At 41.4% G+C, this 25,655-nt stretch overlaps 1 protein-coding gene across 2 annotated transcripts in view; it reads left to right on the top strand.

Moving 5' to 3' along the window:
- Nucleotides 1–25,655, top strand: part of LOC133392676 (bcl-2-related ovarian killer protein-like) — a 52,200-nt gene that overhangs the window by 11,672 nt on the left and 14,873 nt on the right. Inside the window, exon 2 of one of the 2 annotated variants that reach the window (XM_061653094.1) lies at nt 24,177–24,361. The exons of the other annotated variant lie outside the window; for it this stretch is intronic. The gene's annotated coding sequence lies outside the window, so the exon portion shown is untranslated. The remainder of the gene's footprint in view (nt 1–24,176; nt 24,362–25,655) is intronic. 2 annotated transcript variants of the gene reach the window in all.

Genomic DNA, 25,655 nt, shown 5'->3' with positions numbered 1-25,655 from the left:
GTTTATTGGAGTATAACCAAGAAAATAATAAGACATCCCAAACATCTAATAAAACGACAAGGATAATATAAAAAACAAGCCTAAATCTACAGCTCATCCAACATCTTAAGTTATTCCAGCAGTGCATCAACTTGCCACGGAAACCCTTTCCCAGGACCTGGAACGCTCTATCGATCATCATTGCTCATAATGGAGTTGTATTAACATGCAGCAAGCAAACATTCACAAAACATATTGACCGAGTTATTGATGCATCCATTCGCTGTCCACTTTATCTCCGTTATCTGAATTACTCAGCACACAAGCAGCAGCAGCAACAGCAACCTTACGATCCATTTTCTTCCAGTACAACAATGCTCTACTCTCCTCCCTTCCAAACACACCCGTCCGATCCCATGCGCCATGGTTGCGTTTAATAAAATCATACATTTTCTTAGCCCCCGCAAGCCGATAAGGATAAGGTAAATATTATGCTCGGTAAAATAGCTTCATTGTATTGTGCCGGGCCCCGTTTAGCCGCAGGAAACTTTGTGTATGTGTGTGTGTGTGTGCCAGCATGTTACTTTGTGCTTGAGATTCCTTCCAAACCCATTGCGAGCTGCAATCGTGTATGCAGCTGCAGCAACCGCACCAGCACCAGCAGCAGCAGCATCGAAATTAATGCCATGTGTCCATAAATTTGCGGCCTCAAATGGAAGGAGTACTGGTGCACAGCGTGTGCGTGTGTGTGTCGTTGTGTTTCGCAACAGGGGAGCAAAGCGCAATCGATTCCCGTGCGATATTCGATGATTTTGCGCTCGGAGGCAATGAGGGAGAGGCCGGCATGAAATTCAACCACGCCGTATCGCCGATTAATACAGCACATCCACAGCCCAAGAAAGCGGACCAAAAGCAATTAAGCGTAAATCACCCAAAGATGCGGACGCGCACACACACACACACGCTTGTGCCCTCGTTAGTCTTGTGTCCCATCTCCCCGTAGGTCCCTCGGGGGACCCCACATCTTTGTTAAACCAGTTTGTGTGTATTTTTAGGTCTTCTGCAGGAAAAAGAACCCCGCCCCAGAACTGCAGCTTAAACGCTCTGAGACATCCTTTTGGGCGATCCTCGATGACCGTGTTTATCGGTACTTTAATTTATCGCACTTACCTTCTGGGCGTTTTCATCGCATCGCTTCGGGGAGCTCGGCAAGGGTGTGGCAGTGGGGTTAAAATCCGTGTATAGTGCACAGGAATTGCGCGTAGTTGTGTCGTTTTTCTTGGGCACTTCCCTGTCCGTGCTGGGAGAAAATGAGGAATTGCTCTATTTTGTCGACCCCATGGAGCTCCCTGCTCTGTGGGAGTGAGGAAGTTTGTCATACACACAGGGACATTCATTTTGAACCGTTTAAATAGAGGGCAATGATGCGAAAAGAGCAATCAATGAATGTCTGCCTGCTAGGTGGAGGTCATTTATTATAGTAATTTTATGGTGATAATTGCTTTATTGGGAAAACATTGGACCAGCATGACCATAATTAGTTTGAACCAATTGGAATTTAAAGTAAATCCAGCTTGAACTCGTACAGCTACAGCTTTAGTGTATTCTTCATCTTGTCAATATCCGATTGGAATTGTCATCCAATACGCTTTCTATTTAAGTAGGCCATGTTTGGTCCACTTCTCCAAGATTTCACCTCACCCCAAATCAGCTCGCAATTTTTGGCAAAACCAATTGTTACGTAGCTTTGTTGACTTCGGTAGAGTGAAAATTCCCATCCAGAGTTCATCACCAATCATCCAATATCCCCAAAACGATGGAAAACATTGTAGCAATCTTTCATCACTATCACGCAAGATTTGCAACGATTACCGTGAAAACTGAGCTCCCTGCTCGAAGTACCACCAGCAGCGAACCTGCACGCGACGAACTGCTCACCGCCCAGATGTCGACCCCGCCGGCTGAAGTGCGTCGGTTTCGCCAGCAATTCAAAGACTTTGCACTCTTCAAAGGGACATCTTTCTGAAGATGGCTGAAGCTAGCGAAACACCCTGACGAGGGCTGATGATCGATATTTCCGGCACGGAGGGCACGGTGGCTACATTGTAAATCACACAACCCTCATCCACACCCTATTTGCAGTATGGACGGAGGTGGTGATTTGTTCGTAACGTGAATCTCGAAAATGCCGTGACAGAGGAGAGCGAGAGCGAGCGAGCGATGGAACGAAAAGCGACAAGTCCACGATTTCCATGCGTAATAATAGGTATTTGCATGTAATTAAATTATAGTAAATGGTTATGAAAAATGTTATAATTAAATATAATTCTGATACACCCGTACCACACACGCACACACACACCGGCGGGTACCTGTCATCGAGTGCCGGTGCATCGGGGCAGGCAGCTTGCAACCTTCACCGCACCCTCCCGTATGTTCGGTATGTCATCGTCGGAAGACAAATCGCCCAATTGACACACCGTCTCGGCCAGGGATTCGATGCCAGGGTTACACACACCCATAGGAGGGGGGAATGGGGAGCCTGTGGACCCTGCAAGAGCGTGATCGTTGGTCGCTCGTTAAAGCATCATCATCGTTCGTCAGCACATCCGACGCCGCGGCTGCCCATGGTCGCAGGCAGTAAATTGACCAGAAACTCCAACGGTGCCGTGTGGCGCGGTGTGGCGTTATTGCTGCAGGTGTCATTATGGTGATGATTTATACGCACATAAATCCAGACGCGCACGCCTTGGCCGGCTTTTCTTAACAGGCGAACATTTCAAGATTTCTTCACCGGTTCCGGCGGTGGGTGCAATTAGCATTATAATCTAAAATAATTTGCCGCCATTATTTGGCTGCTTGCGTGGACCACCTCCCGAGGTTGTGTGACAGCCACGTTGATCGATCGTGGTGTGTGATCGAAGCCGTGAAACATGAAGCGCCGGCCCGGATGACGTGATGTTTGCGGACGTTTGAGCCTACCGCAATCGCGTGTGTCACACAGTGTTCAGACGACGCACTTCATCCATTGCGCTTGCGTACGCTTGTATTTACATTCCATTCAGTCATTCGGCTACTAGCGATGAGCAATCCTGGATGCCAATTGGCGTGTGGCAGAACGGTCTTTTGGTTAAAAGTCATAAAGTACTCTCCCTCCCAAGACTGGTGCCTACTATCAAGGCCGCAGCTGAGAAATGTATGACAATGTAAGGTTTCCGATCGGACCGATGCGGCACGCGGAACCGGTTTCCGCTCGAAACATTCGTACAAACCATCCCACCTCTTCACAGCCGGGTCTAATAGCGCCGATGTGTGACGTAAGAAATTCCATCCAATTCTTTGATCCGGCTTCTGCAAAGTGTGCTTCGGTGGGCTGGTTTTTGTATAATTCTTAAATCTTTTCAACTCCAACAAAAGTAAAAAAAAACCCTGTCCTTTCTTTGCAAATCACATTCGAGTTTGGTACATTTGTGAATGAGCAGGTTTTTCGAGATGGCCGGTATACAACATTTCAGCTAGTTTCCAGTTCATCTCGTAAAGATAACGTCCGCGGAAGAGACACCAGCCAAGATGTTTGAGACTTGTTCACTCGCGAGATTGACGTCATTGGGGGACAATTTATGAGGTTCTTTAGGGGCTTGTCTTAGGCTTCATCCTCCAATAAACGTTACAGATTGTATTTATTTGATTATGCATACTTTACATGTGAAACAGAATATAATCAAAATTTGAAAATGTTTCAAATATCTCTGATTGTTTAATATGAGCCGGATATATTAGTAATTGGATAGAATTTCTGCTGAACTGAAGAAAAGAACTGCTGATGGGTTTCTAACAAAGATCTTCAGCGAAGTATTCCAATCTTTTCAGATAAAAATGATCATCGTGTAATATTAAACGTTACGTATTTTATGGATGGAGCCTAGACCATAGAAGTAGCAATTAGAGGAACTTTTTCTGATAATAATTAAATAATGCTGTACGCTTATCGCAAAGAGAGAGGGCAAAGCGATCGTTAGAATGAAGATGGCGTTGAAGAAGACGCATGTATCTCATGTTTCTCTCTTTTTAATCCTTATTTGAGCCACGGTTTTCGGGACGTTTGTCAGTTTGGCTAACAGGAGAGTATCCACACGCAGAGGTAGCTCTCATCAGTAAACAAACATCTCCGATCTCTTTCTGGCTCGTGATCAAAGGAAGTAAGGATATATTATCTAATAATTGGTTCTACTACCAGGCAGAGGAGGACAACTGATCATGTGAATAATACTGATCTAGACGAACGTAGAAGCTTTTGTCATTGATATCTTTCTCGTTTATGTACTAAGGACTTAAACGGGATATTTCCCATACTAATTGAATGATGCTGTCCGCTTATCATAGAGAGAGAGAGGAAGTGATCGTTATATTGAAGATGGCGTTGCAAAAGGCACATATATCGTTTCTCTGTTTTGAGTAAGTGTTGCTTTATTTAACGTAGGTTTCATCAATCAAATCCCAGCTTAAAAAACTTGCTTTGTGTTGCATATGTGTTTGAGTATGTAACGTGACGTTGAGTATGTAATATGCAACGTTTGTGTTAATCTTAAAGATCGAAAGCCGGAAGCCTTTTCTACTTGACGATGCATATATCTATTTCCTAGCATGATAAAACGTCATTAAAATTGTGAAACGTCAAAATTAACAATGATTAGACAATGATCAATGTCAATGATAAAACGTCAGTGATTAACAAATTTTGAGTAGACATCTTCTACCTCCTTTCCAATCTTTTAATTCTTTACTGTAAGAATACCCATCACTGTATGTTCTGTGCATTGGATGAATCGATTATCTTAAACATATCTAAATTCATTAGAGTACAAGACATGTTTGAATTAAAATGAATTAGCTTCAAAAATAGTGTTTACATTTGTACAAATAATTCTTCTCTAGTTTGAATTGCTTTTAGTTCCCAGGCTTTTTCATCCTATAAAATTGGAGAAATACCTCAACTATCCTTCTTGTCTTCTTACTTTCTTATAATGATTCTAAAGATTCAGCTTGCCATAACTAGAACTCAAAGCTAATGTAATTGATGTACGCTCCTGCACAAGGTTAGGAACGAAAGCCATCTATATCCTAACACAGTTGCCCCCAAAATCCTCCGCTTTGACATTTCCATTAGCCTTTAAGCGAGTGACCCACAGCCACGCTAGGCAGCACACGCTTCACAAATTATGACCCATCAGGGGAAGTAATGAGCAGTCCGTGGCGATTAGTAAACAAATTTGTCATCCACTTGTCGACGTGCCGTATAATGCCATCTTCATAATTCTTAAACCCATTCCGCTCGCTTCTGTTTCCCGCGCGCACTCATACTCGAGGTAACGGCAATTACAATCTTGGCCTCCGACACAATCTCAACCAGCTCAAGGTTGGGAAGTGTACTTTGTTTGCTTATATACGCACACCCGGCCCAGAACATGGTGCATTCCGTAATTTCAGCACCGTAACACCGGTACGCCAGCTCTCTCTCTGTTCCTCTCTCATTCTCTGCTTTTAATTATTTGTATCGCGTAAACATCCGATACACGGTTTTAAAAGGGAATTTCGATAGTTGCGGTGCAGCAATGAACATTTCTCAAGATATTTTCGACCACGCGAGTAGATAAACAATCCGAAGCGTTTCGGTGCAGATATGAATTTTCTGGTACACTTTTTTAATACAGTACCAGCACACGCAGGGAGAGAGAAAGCGAGAAGCCGTGCCGCCCTACTGGGAGGAAACTTAAAGTTGGCGAAGTTTTTGTAGCTTCCCGCACAGCTGGCGGTACACTGGCTGGTGGGATTTTATTTCTCCCGCCCCAAATTGCCACTGCGCTGGTGAAATTTATCTTCCAATGCTGGTTTAGGAGAAGGCAAAAAAACGCAAAGAAAAGTAAATATCAAGAAAGCGGTTGTGCCTGTGTTGTTTGGGTAACGCCAACGTGGGACGGGAACACCAAAACCCACCAGAAGCGCATAAGCCACACACGCACGCACAACATCTTCCGCATCGCAACCAGAAGTTAAACCGTGAATTTATGAGCCGTACACAAATTATCGTTCGAATTATCGCGTTATAAACGAATTAACCCGGGGACAGTTCAATAAACCTCTTTCCACCCACAGCATGTGTGCAGCGTGCCAACGCAGCCAACCGGGCACTTATCTATCCATCATTAACATATGGGGTTTTTAATGCTTTCTTGTTATCTTACTGGGTGGTTATTTTCCTCCTACTGTCCTGTATAACCAATTGCAACCTACATTGGAAACGAATTCATTGCCAGCTCGGTCCAGAGGGTAATTTGATGGTTCATTATCCCTTGCCCGTTATTTCATGGGTTGATTCTGCCCTCCAAATCCACAGGCCTGTATCGTTGACCCAGACTGGCACCGGGTTATGACATCCGCTCTGTGGGTGTGTGTGTGATGACTTCAAACGGTACACGCTGTTCCGAGTTCCAAGAATTGACACCCGGCCTGCCGGGGTTGGAGTTTTATGACACGACAAGTAGAGCGAGATGATAGAAAACATATCCGATGGGCTGACGCGAGAGCAGCAGGCAATCATATGGTATTCGTTGCTAAATATGGCTCGTATCAGGTATTCCTGTGGTGTGTTTGTTTCCACGCATACTTGTACTTTGAATGGAACTCGTTCTACTGTTGCTCTTGGAGGACATCAACGACTATTTTTAGACATTTAACGTTTTGGGCCATACTCGTTTGATCCTCAAGAGATACATTAATATCTATGCCGTTTTTAATCATTGGTATAGATGCTAAACGATGAAAAATCAATAATTGTCTAAATTTAACGATACTAAAAGCTCTCCCTGGGAAAGTTTCGTCATGGATTTTTCGCATTACAATAAAGCTCTCCCAAAATTATTTTTAAACTAGAACATGACGAATGAAACACAACGGAACGCTGTTTATGCAGATACCTTTTATTTGGCTTTCCGTACTCCCGTGCCGTTGAGAAATTACAGTTCAATAATGTGCTGGGGAGGAGTTTAAAACCCGTTAACAGTAAGATGCATGCCAAAATTAAAATATTTTCCTGAAATAAACATGAAATTCTTCGTTTTAAGAAACAACAAAAGTATGATTAAAAACACATTTGGTTCCATTGTCCATGTTTTTCGAATATCCGGTCGAGGTCGATTCCCAATGGATTCAGATAAACGGCGTTCCACTGTGGGTATATTTCACCATACACTAAAGTTTACATGAAAAAGGGAACTTTAACCAAAGGATATTACGATGAAAGATCCGCATCAACAACAACAAGACGCAAATCATGATCATTCCACATCGCCTGAAGCGACAGCTGGTTCAGCCAACAAGCCATCACCTGATTACAGATGGAGTAACAATTTCATGGGTTCAAAGGATCCAATGCCTTGGTCTCACAATCAACAACCAAACCCTCCTCCATCAGCATACCAAGGAGCTTACTGCAAAAGCATCTCATTTTTCTGGAAATGCTTTATCCGTTTGTTCATCGCCGATCTTGCTTGAACACCCGCAACAAAATGGCATTGTTTAAACAGATTGTTTTTCCTGCAACAACGTATCGACTAGTAGTATGACGAACGTGCGCGTTTACAAACATAACCAAGGTACAGGTATGCACCTTAACGAACCAGATTTGAGGAATTCATCGATGTGACCGGTTACGAAATCCTTGTGTAAAATTGCATGCAATGCCACAGAACGGCTGAAAGGCAAGTACGGAGCCTCAAAACACCTCCTTCTGTGGAACCTTTTCTATTTTATAGACATGTAAATAGTAGCTTTCAAATAATTCTTATGTAGATTAGTTTAGGTAATTCTTTACAAAGCTTAATACCCCTCAATACTTATCTCCCGACAAAACAATATTACCATCCTGCTTGCAGTCAATAAGAGCACGTAAATAGCGCCGAAAAGCTCGAGAGTTAATTAATTCTCTCATTGAAAGTTATGTACATAAAGCAAAGAACAATCTCCAATTCTATGAATTTAATCATCAAAGACTTCATTTTGCTTCGTTTGGTACTTCAAATGTTGATGAAACAGAACAAATCCAATGCTACAAATGGCTCATCAGAATAGATATTGCCCAAACGTTTGGAGTAAGTGGAAATTTCAACATGAACCATGACTGTTTCCTACTAAGAGCAGCATTCCCTTAAAATTATTGCACAAATTCCTACAGTTGACATTATTTGACTAATCCATGCAATGCCTCCAGTTCGGTTCATTGCGTCAAAGGCCCGTTGATGGTTACTTGAAATTGAATTACATCTAGTTGGATGGACAAAATTATAATGTACCCATGTGTCCCTTTCGACCACCAACCCAACCCGCTCGGTCTTACTGGACGCGTCGTTCCCCATTCCACAATGGGCATTTGCCGGGATGAAATTCAAAAAATCAACTTTGTAATAGCGCAATTCCAAATAATAGGTTTTAATACTAAGGGTTAAACTAAGAAAAATACCAAATATGAGCTCTTTATCTGTTCTGGTTCTCTAGAAAAGACCTCTCAAAGTCGAGATTTGTTAAAAAAACGCAAAAAAATCTTCACTTTTTTGGAAAATTTTGAACCTTTGTAACTTTTTCAAATATGAACCGATTTTGATAAGTTTAGACATTTTATAAAGGATATTTAGTCAGCTTTGTAAACACGTGAAAAATTTTGATATAAAGTTAATTTTATGCAAAAATATACGATAATAACTGAAGAAACCTCCTGAAAATTTTCATCATTTAAATTTTTGACTTAATGCCATTATAAAAGTGGCGTAGAGTGGCGTTGCCTCATATATGTCACATCATAGTGTAATATATATACTATCAATCTGTGAAGAAATATTCTGCGAAAGTTTGCGAACGCGAATTTTATTGAACTTTTTTCACATCAACTTTTTCTAAAAACAGACACATGCGTAACTAGGCGGCTCCATAGGAGCCTAGTGTAGCGTATTTCGTGTATTCTATAAAAATATATTCTACGTGCTTTTGATCAACTTTCATTTCAATTACGAAGCTGTGTATCTTAGTTTCAGCTCATGTACTTATCTAATACTAACTAACGATGTTTATGAGCCTGGAATGACGATAACGGAACTGACTTCACTTTTTAAGTGTTCGGAATGCGTTCAACAATAACAATATATAAATGTTCTGTTCGTTATCTAATGTAATGTATTGTAAACAAATTTTGACTCGAGAGGGCTTCATAGTCCATCGATTAATAAACTAAACTAAACTAAACTAAACTAAACTAAACTAATATGTAAATTTCTATTCTAACCTAACTTTATCATTAAATATAATGAAGCAAATCAGAACCAAATACCTTTTGGTCCTACTGTAGATTATAGCAGGATATAAAGAAAATAATTCTTAAATTATACGCATAACAGGAAAACGTTATGAATGCACCAGCATCTATTGGCGTTTTGGGAGAAGAAACTCCCAAAACTCATGACAAACTAAATATAAGGATAGAGGGGAGATGCTACAAAGAATATTTTGCAAGAAAGAAAATGCATCCAGAAGGACATTCTGTATAATGAGCTGTATTCCTCTGATTCGTTAACCAGTTCAATATCAGTAGCTACACGCACTAAAACAAAGACAGGGTTTAACTTTACAAATGAAGTAAATACTTAGTTTGTAGCTATCGTTGAATTCTGATTTTTTTGGATAATTGTAAAACTAAGAACATCGGATTTTTAGTTTTATTATCCCTTCTGAAGGCAGTACAGGGCTTGAAAAAGTATTGGATGAATATTCAAAGACAAATAATATGTGCTGCTTTTCATTACGAATTTGGGAACTACTTTATTTCAATGTACCTGTTCTATCTAAACATTTAAATGCCTTTATTCATGTCTTTAGAAATGTGAACTAGACGTCAGGAGCTTGTAATAGTATCCACCTAAGTTGTGTATGTAAATTTTTTAATATTTGTACTACCTGTGAGTAAAAGTGACGAGAATTAGCTACAATTGTCCTATACAAAGCAGAAAAAATTATCTTATTCAAAATTATTATGTTTTGTTTATATTTTATTATTATTATTATTTATTTAATCTTCATTATCGAACATTACAGTATATTTTAAAATGATTTATACTATTAGCAACAAATAATACAAGAAAAAAAAACACACAAAATTGATAAAACTAAGCAAAGATCCCTTAAAACACTATTTTATGTAGCGCCACCTGGTGGTATGGATGCGAACTACAAATAAAATGTTATTTACTTTCATAATACTTTACTACAAACGATAAAAACTAACAATTTCTGCAAAAATAATTTTATCCCGCAATTTGTTCTAAACTGCCCATTGTGCATTCGGACGATGACAGGGATGGATTGGAATAATTAAAACGCACCTCACACAGCCAGCCAGCTTGAACGCTTCTCAAGGGAAGCGACGCTGTACAGCACACGTTGTATTGGCAGACAGGCAGAGCAGTGGCAGACCTCACCTCAATGCTGCTCCGCTTATTTGCATTGCAAACGTTCATCCATCATAAGCATGAAACGGAGCACCCGTGGGGGCCTTGGAGATGAGCCGTTGCAAAATATGTCAGGCCCACCCGTGCTCCGTGCTGGTGTCGATTCTAAGTTCAGCATTGTAGCCTGCAATACGTTTAGCTTCAGCGCACACAGGCAGCAACAGTCGAACAGAAAAATGGTGAAAAATATTGATTCCAAAAATATAACCCCGCCACAATTAAACATCCAAATAGTTCGAATGACCAAAGCCCCGGCTTTGTCGTTGCAGTAGCAACGACGAGCATCAGCTTGTCGCTCGTGGGCATCAATTGCGATTCCACCAGCCGGTTTGGCTTGGCTCGATTATAGACGTTCAATTAAAAGATAGTAACCGAGGGTTTGAAACGTTCAAACTGTTGGCAAATTGGCGTCCAGTGAAAAGGGGATTGCTCAAAGTATAAAATTGGCCAATTCCGACCCTTTTATGGTGCACTGTCAATTTTTAATTGAAATGAAAAATTGCCTGCCTGTGTGTGTGGCAAAATATCGGCATCAGATTTGGGCTGCTTAATGGAGTTTATTTTATTTTTAAATAAAGCTTCCGGCTTGTTTATCTCTATTTTAAGACCAACGCACGCCTAGTTCATTGCGCTCAGCAAAAGAACAATTTAAATACATTATCTCAGTCGCAATGCAACTGGCTCGCTGTGACCACTCGTGCTAGTATGGCCACTGTGCGGGCATGAGTTTATAATTGGTGCAATCCTCAACCAAATCAACGCGGAACTAAACACATCCACCAAACCCCGAGCCAGACGGGGTGGACGAGGGAAACGGCCCCTCGTAAAACAGGCATTGACACTCGAACGCAAACCGTAGCATCGGGCAGGTGTTAAACAGTTTAATTTCGGTTGAATATCGAGTTTAAATATTAAAAGCCACTGGCACGTAATTGACGTTTGGCGTTTTGTGCTGCAGCACGGCGAGAGCATTTGCGGTCTTGGCTTATTTGGTGCCGGGAAGAGGCACGCTTCGGTATGGTATTGAACCGGTATGAAGTGAGAGAAAAACAAATTTTATCGGGAAAAATAATCAAATTACTAACCACACCACACCACACACAGACACAAAAAGGCTTGAAATGATGGGAAGTGCAAGCCAGTGCACTCTCATCTCTGCTGAGTGCGTACCGAGTGACATTCTGGAGTTCCGGATCCGGACTTTGAATACCAATTTTTGTACATTAAACCGATCCAACGTCCAGTCCGGGCCCCCATGTCCCCCATGTCATGCTCGCTTCCCTCGCGCACTCAACAGCAAATTAAATAATCACTGCCTTAAAACGTTTGTAATTGGTACCAATTAAATATTTAATCGAATGATCATTGTGTCAATTATCGCGATCAACAGGCGACATCCGCCAATCCATTCAGCTGCTGTGGTTCAGTTTTTTTTCAATTCTTTTTTTTATTTTTTGTTTTTAATTCGATTATAGAAGAAACAAATCGAGGGAAACGCTATCCAGTGCAGTGTGGCTATGGGGACCAAACTCGCCATAAAGTCAGTTCCTCGTATCACGCACGGCTGTTTGGTTTGGTATCGACGGTTTGGTACGGTGTGGCAGCGGTGATGGTGGTGGGGCATGAAATTATATCATTAAATTTCGATGATTTGTGCATGAATCATTGATAAGGGATGGCACAAACATTAATGATGAGGCGAGGGGACAGTTTGCATATATCTCCGACTGCACACGGCACAGTGCATTCGATGTTGGTGCTGATATGGATTCATTTTGCACTCGGGTTTTTTTATGTTCTAAATTAGGTAATACGTCCAATTGACTATGTGAAGTAATGGTAAAATGTTTTTCTATCGATTTGTTTATGATTGCGATGAGCTAAAACCGTAACCAAATTTTGAATGCCCAAACTGGTTGATTAAATGAATGAGTGAAAGTGAATTAAATTTCAGTAAAATATTTTTACAAAATTTAAAAAAGGGATCAGTAAACAAAATGCTTTCAATAGGTACAGCATGAAAAATTAAATTTGTTGAAATAGTATAATAGGCTACTTTTGACAGAACATTGCTGTTAATTATTGATTATTTTACTCATCACTCAAACGAGCAAAAAGAATGAAATATAATAACAAATCGGATCACAAAATTCAGTTCTTAGAATCGTTTCCAATTAGGAAGAAGACACATAAACTGTGCACGAATTCTGCTACTAATGTTGTCCTTTCAAAAGCTGAGTTTACCTATAATAATCGCTAAAAATTATCAAGAAAAAACCTTTTCAATTAGCAAGATTAACACACAAACGCAATCGAATTTTGCCACCAATGTTGTTCTAGTATTTTGGATTTTTTTTAAATATTAATATATTATGCTTAAAGTTTTATTTAAATCACTAACTACACCAACTATATTTCTATGCTTAAATACAGTTTGATAGTTCCTACATCAGAAGAATGATTTCGAGTTAAATTGGTGTTGAAGGCCAAGTACCTTGCACGACCCTTTTTTAACTTCCTGAGCATTTCGACCTGATAAGCGCCTCGTGAAAAACTTACATTGTAAGCAATTGCTTTAAATTAAAAACCCTTAACGATAAGACAAATTCAACCTGTCTTTCTGTGTACTCGCATGTGCCATTCCATAGCAAATCAACATACAACACACCGCTCCATAAATTCAGCAAGTGTCATCCAACGGGTCCGTCGGTACCTATCAGTACCCCGTTCGGTGCGGGCTTTACCTCCCCCCCCCAATCAAGCACATACATTTTAAACGCATAAACGCAACAAACCCCCCAAGGACGGCTCGGCCTCGTTCCGCTCCGCGCAGTGGCCCTACCGTGGCGCACGCCAGGGCCATCGCGTTTTGCAGAAATCGGTCGGCTCATTTCGTATTCGCCACCGCCACCGGCACGCCCAAGGATGGCCCCAAGGAGGCACCGGCAGGGCAGGTGGTTTCGGTTGGTATGTCGTTTTTAATTTCCACTCCAAACACATTTCCAAGCCGAGTGATAAGCGTGCTTAAATGGCTTGTAATGGCCGTGCGTACGATTGCGAATTGCAGCAAAACAGCCTTAAACTCCGTGTCCGTGGAGCCTTGCTGCCCGCGATGTGCTTTAATCCAAGACGTGTCGAAGTGCCGAAGTTATCGCTTAAACAATGCCGACTGCACTGCTGCGATACGTTTGCAAAATCAATTAACTCGAGCGCGCTGAAATCAAGCCGTCTTCGCGCTCGGGCAGGGAATCAAATTCCAATTGCTCTTGCTCTCCGCTCCGCTCAAGCTCGACGGGAGTCGACGTCCAGGCCGACTAATGAAATTATAATCATCCTCCAGTGGCGGCGGAAGGGAGCGGTGTTAGGAAACGCTGCACCTCGCGAAAACATAACTTATCAATTGGCACTTTTGCTCTGGCCAACACCGAACGACACGGGCAACCGCATCCGCCAACATATCATTTGCGACTCGGAATCCGTCGAACGATTAAACGAGATGATTGCTTGGGCTGTTGGGCGGGTTGTGTCAGTGTATGTGTGTGTGGGGATGAAGGAAGAGGAGTCGACGACACTCGGCGAGGAAGCTTGTGGTTTGCTTCGTCTTGTTGTGATCGAAAGGTTGATCGAAAAGTGTCCATCGCTTAAATGCTACATTAAAGCCCATAATTGGATGATAGCTCTCAAGAACAATTGTTAAGAGAAAATAAGTCTTTGGGAGTTAATTTATGTGAAGTTGACATCGTTTGAGACAGTTCTCTCGTTTAGGGATTATTGAATGCTTTGCCATGTTGTTGAATTACATCAAAGAAGCTCGAGATTGCATTGAAAACGTCTAAAATAATAACAAAAATATTGTATATTTTATGTAAATGACATTTATTGTTCGCCTAGGTTTACAATGAATTTCATCCCTTTAGTTTTTTAATTCCCAGAAACATGAGAGCATCTTCTTCGATTTTTCGATAATTTCTAATAAATAAATTATTTTTATTTTATTCTCTACCTTAAGGACATCTTGAACAAGCCCCAAGCATGTGCATCCTCCCTGCAATAATACATTTTATGCTACCCAGCATACACATCCTCCCCGATGCTGGCAAACGACGATCCCACTCCATCGGTTAGCGTAAGCATTTCTGCGCTAATTAACCGTTTGCGCTGAACGCTGTTAAAGGAAATGTTCTTTTTTCCACTTTGCCTCTCTCTCTCGTCTTGTTCGACTCAATCGATTCCTTCCCGACCTGTCGTGCCAAGTCGTCCGTGCCAAGGGTAGCAATCAGAAACCAATTTTCCTTCAGACGCCTTAATTATATGCTAGTGCAAGCGCATGCTCTCCTCAACCTGGCCGCCTGTCAATGTCCTTCCAAATCAAGCTAAACCCACCACAGATACAACTCTTCCTCGATACATTGATCCTCTTTGTGTCCAGCAAAATTTTTCCACCCGAGATATGGCGCGTTTTTTTGTCTGGTCCTCTCTCTCTCTCTCACTCTCTCTCGATTCAATAATTTCGATGACGTTCGATCGAACCTATATTATAATCAACACGCATCGCTGCGGCATCACAGCCGTAATATGATGTTTAAAGTGCCGTAAAATATTATTGATCTATAATTACTTTATTTGATTATCGGGTGTCGATCGCAGGACCGATCGCAAGGGGCTCCATCCGCGCTCGACTGCATCCGAATGTGCTGCGTAAAGCATTATTAGCACATTTAAGAAAATTGCACCCTAATCGGCCGCGGTTGCTGCCGATGCACACACACACACACACACACACACCGTAAACAACAGGCCGCTGGGGTAAGCGGGCTCATGCACTGCGGGTCGGACAGGCGGCGGCGGAATAGCGGTTACGTGCCGCCACCTAGGTGCGAACCAAGCCCGGTGTGTAAAAGGTGTCAATTGGATGCTTCTTTCTGCGGGACGAAATCACTGTTACGCATTTGACACGGTTAGTTGGCGCGGGTTCGATAATCGATCGTCAACGATGTAACGAGTTGCTTTGAAGGATGTGGGAAGGCGAAGGTAAAATTAGACGCCTAGCGGAGTATTGCTTTAACTGATAGAAGAAAAATAAAAATATGTCCTTCGTGGAGTTTTAATAATTACATCCAAAAGATGTAAGAAAGGTTATTTTTGTTACATTCAATTCCTTCCTAGAGTGTTGGTAAAGGTAATAGCAGTGAAACTGCTACTTTTGGTTTTGAAAATAACAATATAAAGTTAACACGTGTATTTAAGACTACGGTCTCACGGTACAAAAGTTGCTCATAAAAGGTTTTCAATTGACTTTTACTTCATGAGAACATGTCATGAGAATCACGGGATAATCACCATCGAAAACAACGAAGATATCCGTGGTAGCTTGAAGTTAATTACTGATACCCAATGAAAGCCGAACGCGAAGTACGAGTGTTAGAGTCTCACCTCTGATCATCACAGTAGAGTTCGTGACGCTGACAATATTTTATTTCAGTCGGAATTTCTTATGACTATGTCCGTGACATTTTGCAGAACTGATCACAGTAAAAAAATCATAACAATGTGACTGACCAAGCACGTTAGTTACTAAAATGTTACAAAGCATGTATTGGTTACATCAACTGTTTGAGTGTCACCTCTGATCATCGCAATTGAGTACGTGACGCTGACATGGATTTTGTTTCAGTCAGATTTTTTATGATATTGACAGTGACATATTGCAGCACTGTGTAGAAGCCTTAAAGATGTTAGGAGATCTATTATTTCTTGCAAAAATCGGTCATTACGACAAAATTGTTCATGTGGAGATCAAATTATTTCCCTTTTCATGAACGTAGCAAATCACGCGATGCACATGAAAAGGATTAAACTCGTGATACAAAAGTTCATTGCATTTCAGAATTAGGAGTTCTGCATTTTGAACAAATTAGTACACAGTATTACAGTAGTTTGATAGATGACACATGAGAACCGAGGCTATAAGACGCCTCGTTACTCATTATAGATCCCGTGCTCGCGTAAATGTCAGCTATTAAAGACGTTTACGTTTGACAGTTGTCCATGTATAAAAGACATGTGTCGTACAAATAACAAACTCGCATTGGAAGTGAATAACTTCATCCAGCTACAGTACAACCGCTTGATCGACTCATGGCTTTAATAGACTATAAAGCATAGACAAGCTCAACATGCAATTCTTTCCCCCAATGCTGTCCGCGTCCAAGGGAGTCTATTAAATCACTGGCCCACACCGCTAATTACACAGCTAAACCACGTTTCTATACGCTCCTTACGCGTGACAGATGTTTCATACTTCTCCGCTAATCAACTCCGCATATGTCCGCAGTGTGGACCCGCGTGGAGTCCTCCACTTACCGCGCTCCCCTGTGCCGGCAGGATCATCCAGCTCCGTGAGAAAACTAAAACCACCACCCAAACCGAACCGCACACCAGAACGTCAGTCGGCTGGCGGGCGTACAGGTCGTAATTTATATCGATTTTCTCATGTTTAATTTATATCGCGTCAATTGCCAGGCCGGACCGTCGAAAAAAAAAACATAACCAACCACGCTCCATCCAAAAACGAATAAACCGAGCAGGAAGAATCGCCTCATTTGGTGACATCGTGCTGGGCTGCACGCTCAAACGGGGGAATGGAAGAAAGGGCAGTCGGCGTGAGATCTATCTCCCACCGAACCACACGCGCTCGATGGGGGCATCTCTTCGGCAAATCTCCTGGGGACATAACTTCATCAGCTCGACCGCGTCAGTTTCCCTGCGGTTCATAACTTTGATCAACTCCGGGGAGAGTTGCAGTTCCTTTCGTGGTTGCAGCAACACAGACTCTCCACCTGGCCAGTGCTTTGGGGCGTCTTTAGACTGTGTTTTTTTGTTGCTCACTAGTGCTACTTCCTCATCGACCAAGCAAAGCCAAAGGTGGCAATGAGGTCTCGGGAGACAACGGCACGCTCGACTTCAAGAAGCCGTTGCGTCTCACGCGATCTGTCCGCAATGGTAAAGGCGCCCCCAAAAAGGGACCTCAGGCTGAATGCGTTCATGTGTGTATGAGTGTGTGAGTGCGTATGTGTGTGTATGTGTAATAAATTAATTTTAATTACATCAACTATCCGCTAAGTCAATTAAGAGTTGTAAATAATTTATTTACCCGCCGGTCATGCGACACGCAAACCGGGTACGAACTGCCGGGGATTTGTGTATCTGCAACTGTACCCCAACTGCGGGAGACAGCGGACGCTTTGCAGGAACAGGCTCCAGAGACGGGACTAGTGAGGGGCTTGGTGCGCTGATCGGCATGCTTTTGGGAATGTAAAGTCGGCTTAATTACGAGCCTTTCGAATCCTCTCGGTCAATATTGGTTTTTGGCTTCGGAAGTTATGCTCTCCTGGCGTGAAGGGATTACATTCTAATAAATTACGAACCTATTACATGCGCGTAATTATGACTCATGAATGTAAATAACCTCTGTAAGTGCTCATTATTAACTGGACGGTGAAGTGTGCGCTGGACGGAGGGACGCACCTTAGACGTGGATTGATGCAGTGATGGGTTTTGGTGAATTAGATGATGATATCATGTAAAACTCTAAGCTTTGGTGTTTTGATTGCAAGTGCAGTGGAAAGTGCGAATCAATGCAGCAATCAACAACACTTTTTGGTACACGACATTAAAGCGTACAGATGCAAGAGTTATATAAATTCCTGTTGTAATAATTCAACTCTCGCTTGTAAAACAATAGAACAATACAATAGGAAATACATTGGTGGACATCCATGTGACTATTTTTCATACATTTATTACACACTACCAACATTTCAATGAGATTTTGCTCACAAAACGTAAGTGAAAGTAATAACTTAACGAATGCACCGTTGAATTGGTTCAATATTAAGGTTTCTTGTTAACGCAGTATCTTACTACAAAGAATATTTATCATTTTGTTGTATCATTGCTCTTCCAAATTTGTTTTTAATTTTGAAACTTGAAAAACAACAATATTTGAACTTATTTTTGATATTTTTGGATGTTAATTATTTCAAAGTTCAGACACAAATAGTTTATATTTCTAGCTAGTGCGCGAGTCTGTGCTTATCAAAGTTTTGCTGCATACTGAAACATACCCTGAATATTGAAATATTATCTCTTTAAGCAGATTCCTTTTCATATATCTTAGGATTCCTTATCACAAAATGCAATGCAATTTGTATACAGAGCTATGATATAATCAGCATATTGGCACATATTTCAGATCTAGTGGTATGAATCAGACTTAACGAAGGAACTCATTTTTTGTATGAAATTTTACGATATATTTTTATTTTCATTCAAAATGTAAGCCAACCAACGGCTTGTTCTATTCCAATAAAAATCAACCTCTCGTATGAAGAAGAGCTTGACTTTTACAACGATTGATACTAATGAGTAAAGAATGTTGGTGAAGCCAGTTAAAGCCAGGTATCCAGTTAAAAATTTAGTGTTTTATTTGTTATCCATTTTTGTTGGACAGATATACCATAAATTTTAAATAAAATAACTCCCTGTTTTCGAACTTCACGACACTCTATTGTACTATGTTCTACCTCAACAAATAGGAAGAAAAAATTGTATTAATAACTCTTAAACTGTTCATTATGGGCGGAAAATTAAATAAATATTGGCTTATGCTTCCATAACTTCCGAATGCTTACAAAGGTACATAGGTTTTGCACTTGCAAACGACAAACGATTATGCATGGAGATGCTATCTGCAGGCACATAAATCCCGTCCAATTAGAAACGCCACCGTTTGCGGTGAATGGAAATCGATGTCGCTACAAAACGGAACGATCATCAACAACTCATGAGCGCTTAAGATAAGCCCATTTAACGGCGCGCCAAGAACAAACCCCCCGAAGACACTGCCACTGACTCCTCTGGTTCCCTTCCAATGCCGTCCATCTGTCAACTGTCACTATCTCCGGGAGCCGATTCCATCGTACCCATCGTGCCCACCCAGGTCCACCCGGGGGTTGCTGTAAAAGGACACGCACAGACAAAATGCCGCCAGCAGTACCGAAGCGACAGCCGACACAAGCACCAGCCCGCCGTGCACAATTAAAACCGGAACGGAATTATGCATTACCCGTGCTCCATTGCTGGAACTCCAGCGGTCCTCCGCCAAAGCGCGACAACTTCCCCTCCGGACAGATCAATCAAAATTGTCAAGCCTACATAAATTTGATTGCCTTTCCGATAATTTCGTCCACCGAAGGCTCCCCTCTGTTTATTGCGACAATCGCGAAAAATCTGCCAACCGCAACCACGGAGCACCCGTAGCCACGAACACGACACCTGCAAGCGTGTGAAAGAAGCAATAAATTATTCCTCCAGACTCCCTCCCCTGTATGCAACGGCACATTGCAACCAATGCACCGGACCATAAAGAGAGAGAACGCGGCGTGACGAAGCGTAACGAACTACAGCAGCGGCAGCAGGAGCTTCGGCAGCAGCAGCAGTGGCAACGCGCGTACTTAACAACGTGCCAGTTCCCTTTCTGCTGCGCCCTGAAGCCCTTCACAGCACTTCCAGGCGCGCCATGTTGGGCAAGGGCAAGATGTACATTTCGGATGTAAATAGAATCGATATATCCGGGGGAGGTTAACCCCTTCACTGCCCTAGTCATCCTCTAGGCCGGTTGTGGTTTCTTATCACGACGACACGATCTCCCCGGCACGAAAGGGAAGAACACTTTGTTAGATGTCGCCCAAAGCACCGGCACGTCTGTGCCACGGACTCATTCTCATACCCTTAGAACCCTCGCCTGTTCATCGAGAGCTGAATCTCAATTTCGCTATATCAGCTTTACCACCATACCAACCATATAAGGATTTGGTGCACGATCCGACAAGATATGAGTTTGTTGCCGTTAATTTCATAATTTGCCGCTTTTGCGTGGTTTTTTTTTACTTTACGACCGCTTGTTGTTGATCACGATGGAGTTCACCACTATCTATACAGTACTCCAAATCGGGACGCTTCATTCAGCATTAAGTGATGGTTTTGTATGTTTTGTTTTTATTTAGTCGCAGCGAATTGAGCAATTCACAGCCTACGTTACATTACCTACAAGTTCCGACAGATGATTGATGGGTTGGTTTAGCTTACCGTTCCGCTCGGAAGCTTTATAAGGGGAACAGATGCATGCTTTTCCATCTAGATACCTCATGTCGGATATACTATCTCATGAGTCCGCGCGATTTGATCATATTTTGTTGTCATCTTTATTGGCGATCATTATTGACTTGTTTGGGGGGAGTTTGATCTCTTACTTCAAATTGCTATTATTATGTATAAATATGTTGATATGGTGATAGTATAATAAGAAAGTAAGATAAGCAACTTAAGCAACTTCACTCGCGTTCGAGGCTATGAAATTGTGGTAAATGAGTAAGTTGACAAGCGCCAAGCTTCTGATGAAGCTAACCATGTATCTAGCAGTCTTTGCTATAAAGTTTTGTTATGAAGTAGTATTTTTATAGCAAATCGAGTTTTCCACTTTTTTTTAATAATAATCTAAACACTAGAATGAGTCAAAATATCCCTAATGCTTCACATTATTTCAATGATGTGAAAAATTATGCTTTTGAATAAATTTTGGTTAAATTATATTGATTCTTATTAGACTCTTAAATACTTAAACATGATGTCTAGTACTATTTGAAACCTAAAGTTTTAGATGGGCGTTGTTTTAATACCATATTCTAATATGAACCAACCAACTGATTTTAATATGAATAGATGGAACATTCCACTTTCCATGTCTAGGATTTGTTTTCTTTGTCTGAAAGAAACCCGAAATGATGAACTTAAAATTACAAATAATAAAACTAGTAAAGTGTTAAGTCAAATAACAAGAAGAAATAAAAATTTTGGCAAACGTTATGCTGCTATTTCATCACGCAATTCTTCTGGTCATTGAGAAAATCACGGCCAACATGTAAAAATCATGTAAAAGGGCAACAAACGACGAATGGTATAGCCTTTTTGTTTTGCCGAGAGATGGCGCTAGTATTTTTTTTTATAGTAGATCTAGAATTCGAACAAATAAGCAAAGCATTGCCTTAGCCTAGACGCAGAAGTTTAAATAGTAACGCAGATATATGCCATAATAATTAGTATACAACGAGTACTTAGGACAAAAAATGCACTTAATTTGCAGTACATTCAACCTGGTTAGTGTAAACTCTCAAACTGTCCTCAGATAGCTTTTAAAGCTCTGGTCCTCCAATCACTTTATGATTTTTTGTTGTTGTTTTGTTTGAAAACAGTACACTAAATTAAAAATAAATCTCTTCCTCATCAACCATAGGAGGATACGACGGTGCACACGGTGCTGCACATTTATTTACTGCCCTTTACTGTCCGAGTGTACCCACCATTTCCAGCTCATAATGATGACTAAATGCAGCTACTGGAAAATGGAAGCACCGGGGTGCGACACGCGAGACGAGAAACATAATTTATAAACTTCCATTCACCCGCCACACCACTGCAAGCACGGCACTACACTAGCATATGTTTTTGTACGTATGGGTGTGCGTGCGCGTGTGTGTGCCAAATGAGGTTTGTTAACGCGTGTGCGCTTGTCATCATAGAATCGAGCCCATTACTCAACGACAGCCAACCGTCATAAGTTATGCGAACTGTTGCCGGCGTGCACTGCGTACCGCGGAGCCGGCAATTCATTGCATTCCGTTTGTCAACTGCACAATCGAATCGTCCGTGGTGCCACCAGTCCAGCCGCTCGTCTTTCGCGCTCTCTGTTCTCTGCGCTACTGATCGATCGGAAGGAAATCCATTGGCGGTCGTTGAATCGAAGCTCGAACCCAACGTCATTTTATTGCCCCGACTCTTTTTTTTCGACTCTGTCTATCGGTTGTCAGTGGAAACCAAAAACCGGAATCGCATCAATCGCTAACACAGACACACACATGGTAGGGTAGGGATTTTTCTTTTTGCTTGGGAAACAAAGCTCCATCCGGATTTTGGGTTTTGTGTTTTTTTTAGCGGTGAGGCAAGTTGGGAAGCAATTTAAGTTACGCAAGCGAGAATAAAAACTAGCAGAATGGTTACGGGAATGACGTATTCAACACCTTCCGTTTGGTTAAAGCTTCTGGCATGCAAGGGAGAGAGCATGGAACCGGAATGCGGGGGGCTTTTTATGGATTGATATTTTTGTGTACATTTCAATCCTTCCCATGTTTCCCTCTTCTCTCTACCGTTGATCGATGTCGCTTCACCGAAACGTGTCCACATAAATAGCATCGATACCGTTATACTACCGCATGGGCGCTGGTGAAGAGGGCGTAGATGGCGAAATGGGAAAGAGCGGTGGCCGAATTGTGCCCGCCTCGTATCCTCGTATCGCGCGGTATAATTTATTCATAAGCGGCAGCACGATTTATGGGACGGCTGTTTGATTTTGTAATTAATAAAGTTGTGAAAAATTATCACCGCCATACCCCCCGCTACGTCCCCGCTTCATGATTGCCGCTTTTTTGTATTGAATTGCACATGAGCATGTGTGTGTGTGTGTTTTATGATGGTTTTAACATAAATTTATGCACCTCAAGAGTTGCGGTGCGGTTATTAAGCTGAGTTTTTTTTAAAGGGAAGACCGCGACACTCGCCACATGCTGCCTTAAGCGTGACTTAAGAAGACAGACAGAAAAGATTATAAATAAATTGCCTCCATATCAGGAATGGACAATTGTCATTCGTTTTGGTACGGAAGATGAATGGACAATGATTTTCGGGAGACGTTAAGATTGCTTCGGAGGAATTATTAGCGCCAAAGAACATTAACTTATAACGGTATACGTGCTTCAATTGAGATTTCATTCTTCAGGGTACTGTTCTTGGATTTTCAATACATTTACAATTCTCTACTAAGGGTAGTTTTTTGTGTGGTTGTATGCTAACAGTGGTAGCTATGTTTTTCCAGAAGAATATGTTCTTCGGTACATCCTGTGTTAGATTCATGTTGTACATGGATGTTTTGGACAAATTTATACACACATTTTTACAATAAATAGATTCCATCAATGTTAAGAGCCGAGCTTCTCCGACAGACCACGCAAAGGATTGCAGGGTCGTAGCGGAGGAGAAACAAACAGCAAACCTTCCGACAGTATCTTTGATACTTTACCTACTAGCCAGTGTTTCCCGCTGATCCAACGGTTGGGAAGCCAGGATGCAGTCGGCAGAAGGTGTTTTAGCTTGGAAATCCAGGGACTCTGTCCTAATTCGGATGTTAAAAAAGGTGTTAACTCCAAGAACTCCTGCGATAAAATCTCCTCACTACGACCCTGCGACTCTTGCTGAGAGCCAATCCTTCGTGTGACCTGAGAAGCTCCGCATGTAACACTTAGCCATAAACTACAATTTCTTCTTCTTCTTCTTCTTCTTCTTCTTCTTCTTCTTCTTCTTCTTCTTCTTCTTCTTCTTCTTCTTCTTCTTCTTCTTCTTCTTCTTCTTCTTCTTCTTCTTCTTCTTCTTCTTCTTCTTCTTCTTCTTCTTCTTCTTCTTCTTCTTCTTCTTCTTCTTCTTCTTCTTCTTCTTCTTCTTCTTCTTCTTCTTCTTCTGCTTCTATTTGGTTTATAGATGCCTTTCGAGACTTAACTCATTACCACGCAGCCGGATAGATAGTCAATCCTTGGGGGGAAGACGATCCATTCTGGGTTTGAACCCATGAGACGGGAATGTTATTGAGTTGTTCGAGTTGACGACTATACCACGGGACGGCACTCTCTACACTACACTATATCCTTCTCTTTTCACATTATTTGGTATGTATAATATGGCTCTCCTTATCTTTTCTGATGGATGTGTTTGATTTATTAAGGCCGGGCTACATTGATCGTACTCCGTAGTGTAATTTCTATTTTCACTAGCGCATCTGGTGGCGGCTGGTGGAAGCTTTTTTTGGTCGTCGGGGGAATGGTTGTGCCGGATCTCAAAATTAATTAGTTTTTTTCGCCGTTTTTCGATGCGAAAACGGCTGAAATACTTGCACAACATATTTATGTATCAATTACAAAGCTTTCCCAGTCCAGTTAAAGTAAAAAACATAGAAAAATTACGTATTTTCTGGAGCATCCCCAAATTGTTTGGCAAAATGCTTCGGTCAGCCGCCGCCAGATGCGCTAGTGAAAATCGAAATTACACTAGCGGGTACGGACAATGTCCCCCGGCCTTTATGCTTTACAAAGTTTTCGAAGAACTTATCAAGAGTGCTGATTTTTTTTAAATTTAATAGTAATATTCGATACAAATTTAATTTTACATTTATTCAAATCATGAACAGATTTTTAGAAACAACAATATATTGGTATAAACAAGTTGTGTGCATGATATTACAAGAGCTATAATCCATCAATCATTTCTGCAGTAAAGCAAACATTCTAATAGGGTACTTAAGAATAATTAAGAAAAAGAAAAACGTTATTTTATTTTAAATATGTTTAACGAATAGCAAATAGATGTCATTCATTTAGATTCGTAATACTCCACTACATGCTAATATAATATTTTATTGTACAATTGATGAAGAAATAGTGCTCCCAAGTAAAACTCAAACAAAAAGGGCAGCATTAACCCTCTTTTCCATCAAAAAACCAAACAAAAAAAAAGATCAAAGTCCATCACTAACACTGTATACACATGTACTAAGTTTTATTGCACCACAAAACAAATCATCTCTACACACACAGCAAATACCGTAAGCTTCTTAAGCGTTGCAAAATCGCAATCCGCAGCGCAGCGCATTCTTTTCACACACAATGCGCAAAATGCGCGCAAGAACTTTTGTCGCCTTCGTTTCATAATTTACAAATAAATAATTAATCATACACAAAGCCAACCGCCGAGGCCGACGCAACACCTCGACGGCCACCAGCAACAACCTAATTAAATAAACTCTTTTTTTCTTGCTATACGTGTGTATTACACTCGAGCGGCTCAATGCTTCATGCACGATCGGATCCCGGGCCGCTTGGTAAGCCTTCGGTCACAGTCACCGTTGCAGTTCGGCTGCATGCATGCATGCATGCGATGTGATGAAGCACGGCAAAACACACAAGC

The sequence above is a fragment of the Anopheles gambiae genome, chromosome 3 (assembly GCF_943734735.2).
Source record: "Anopheles gambiae chromosome 3, idAnoGambNW_F1_1, whole genome shotgun sequence".
Lineage (NCBI taxonomy): Eukaryota > Metazoa > Arthropoda > Insecta > Diptera > Culicidae > Anopheles > Anopheles gambiae.
This window is presented reverse-complemented; position numbering and strand designations above follow the sequence as displayed.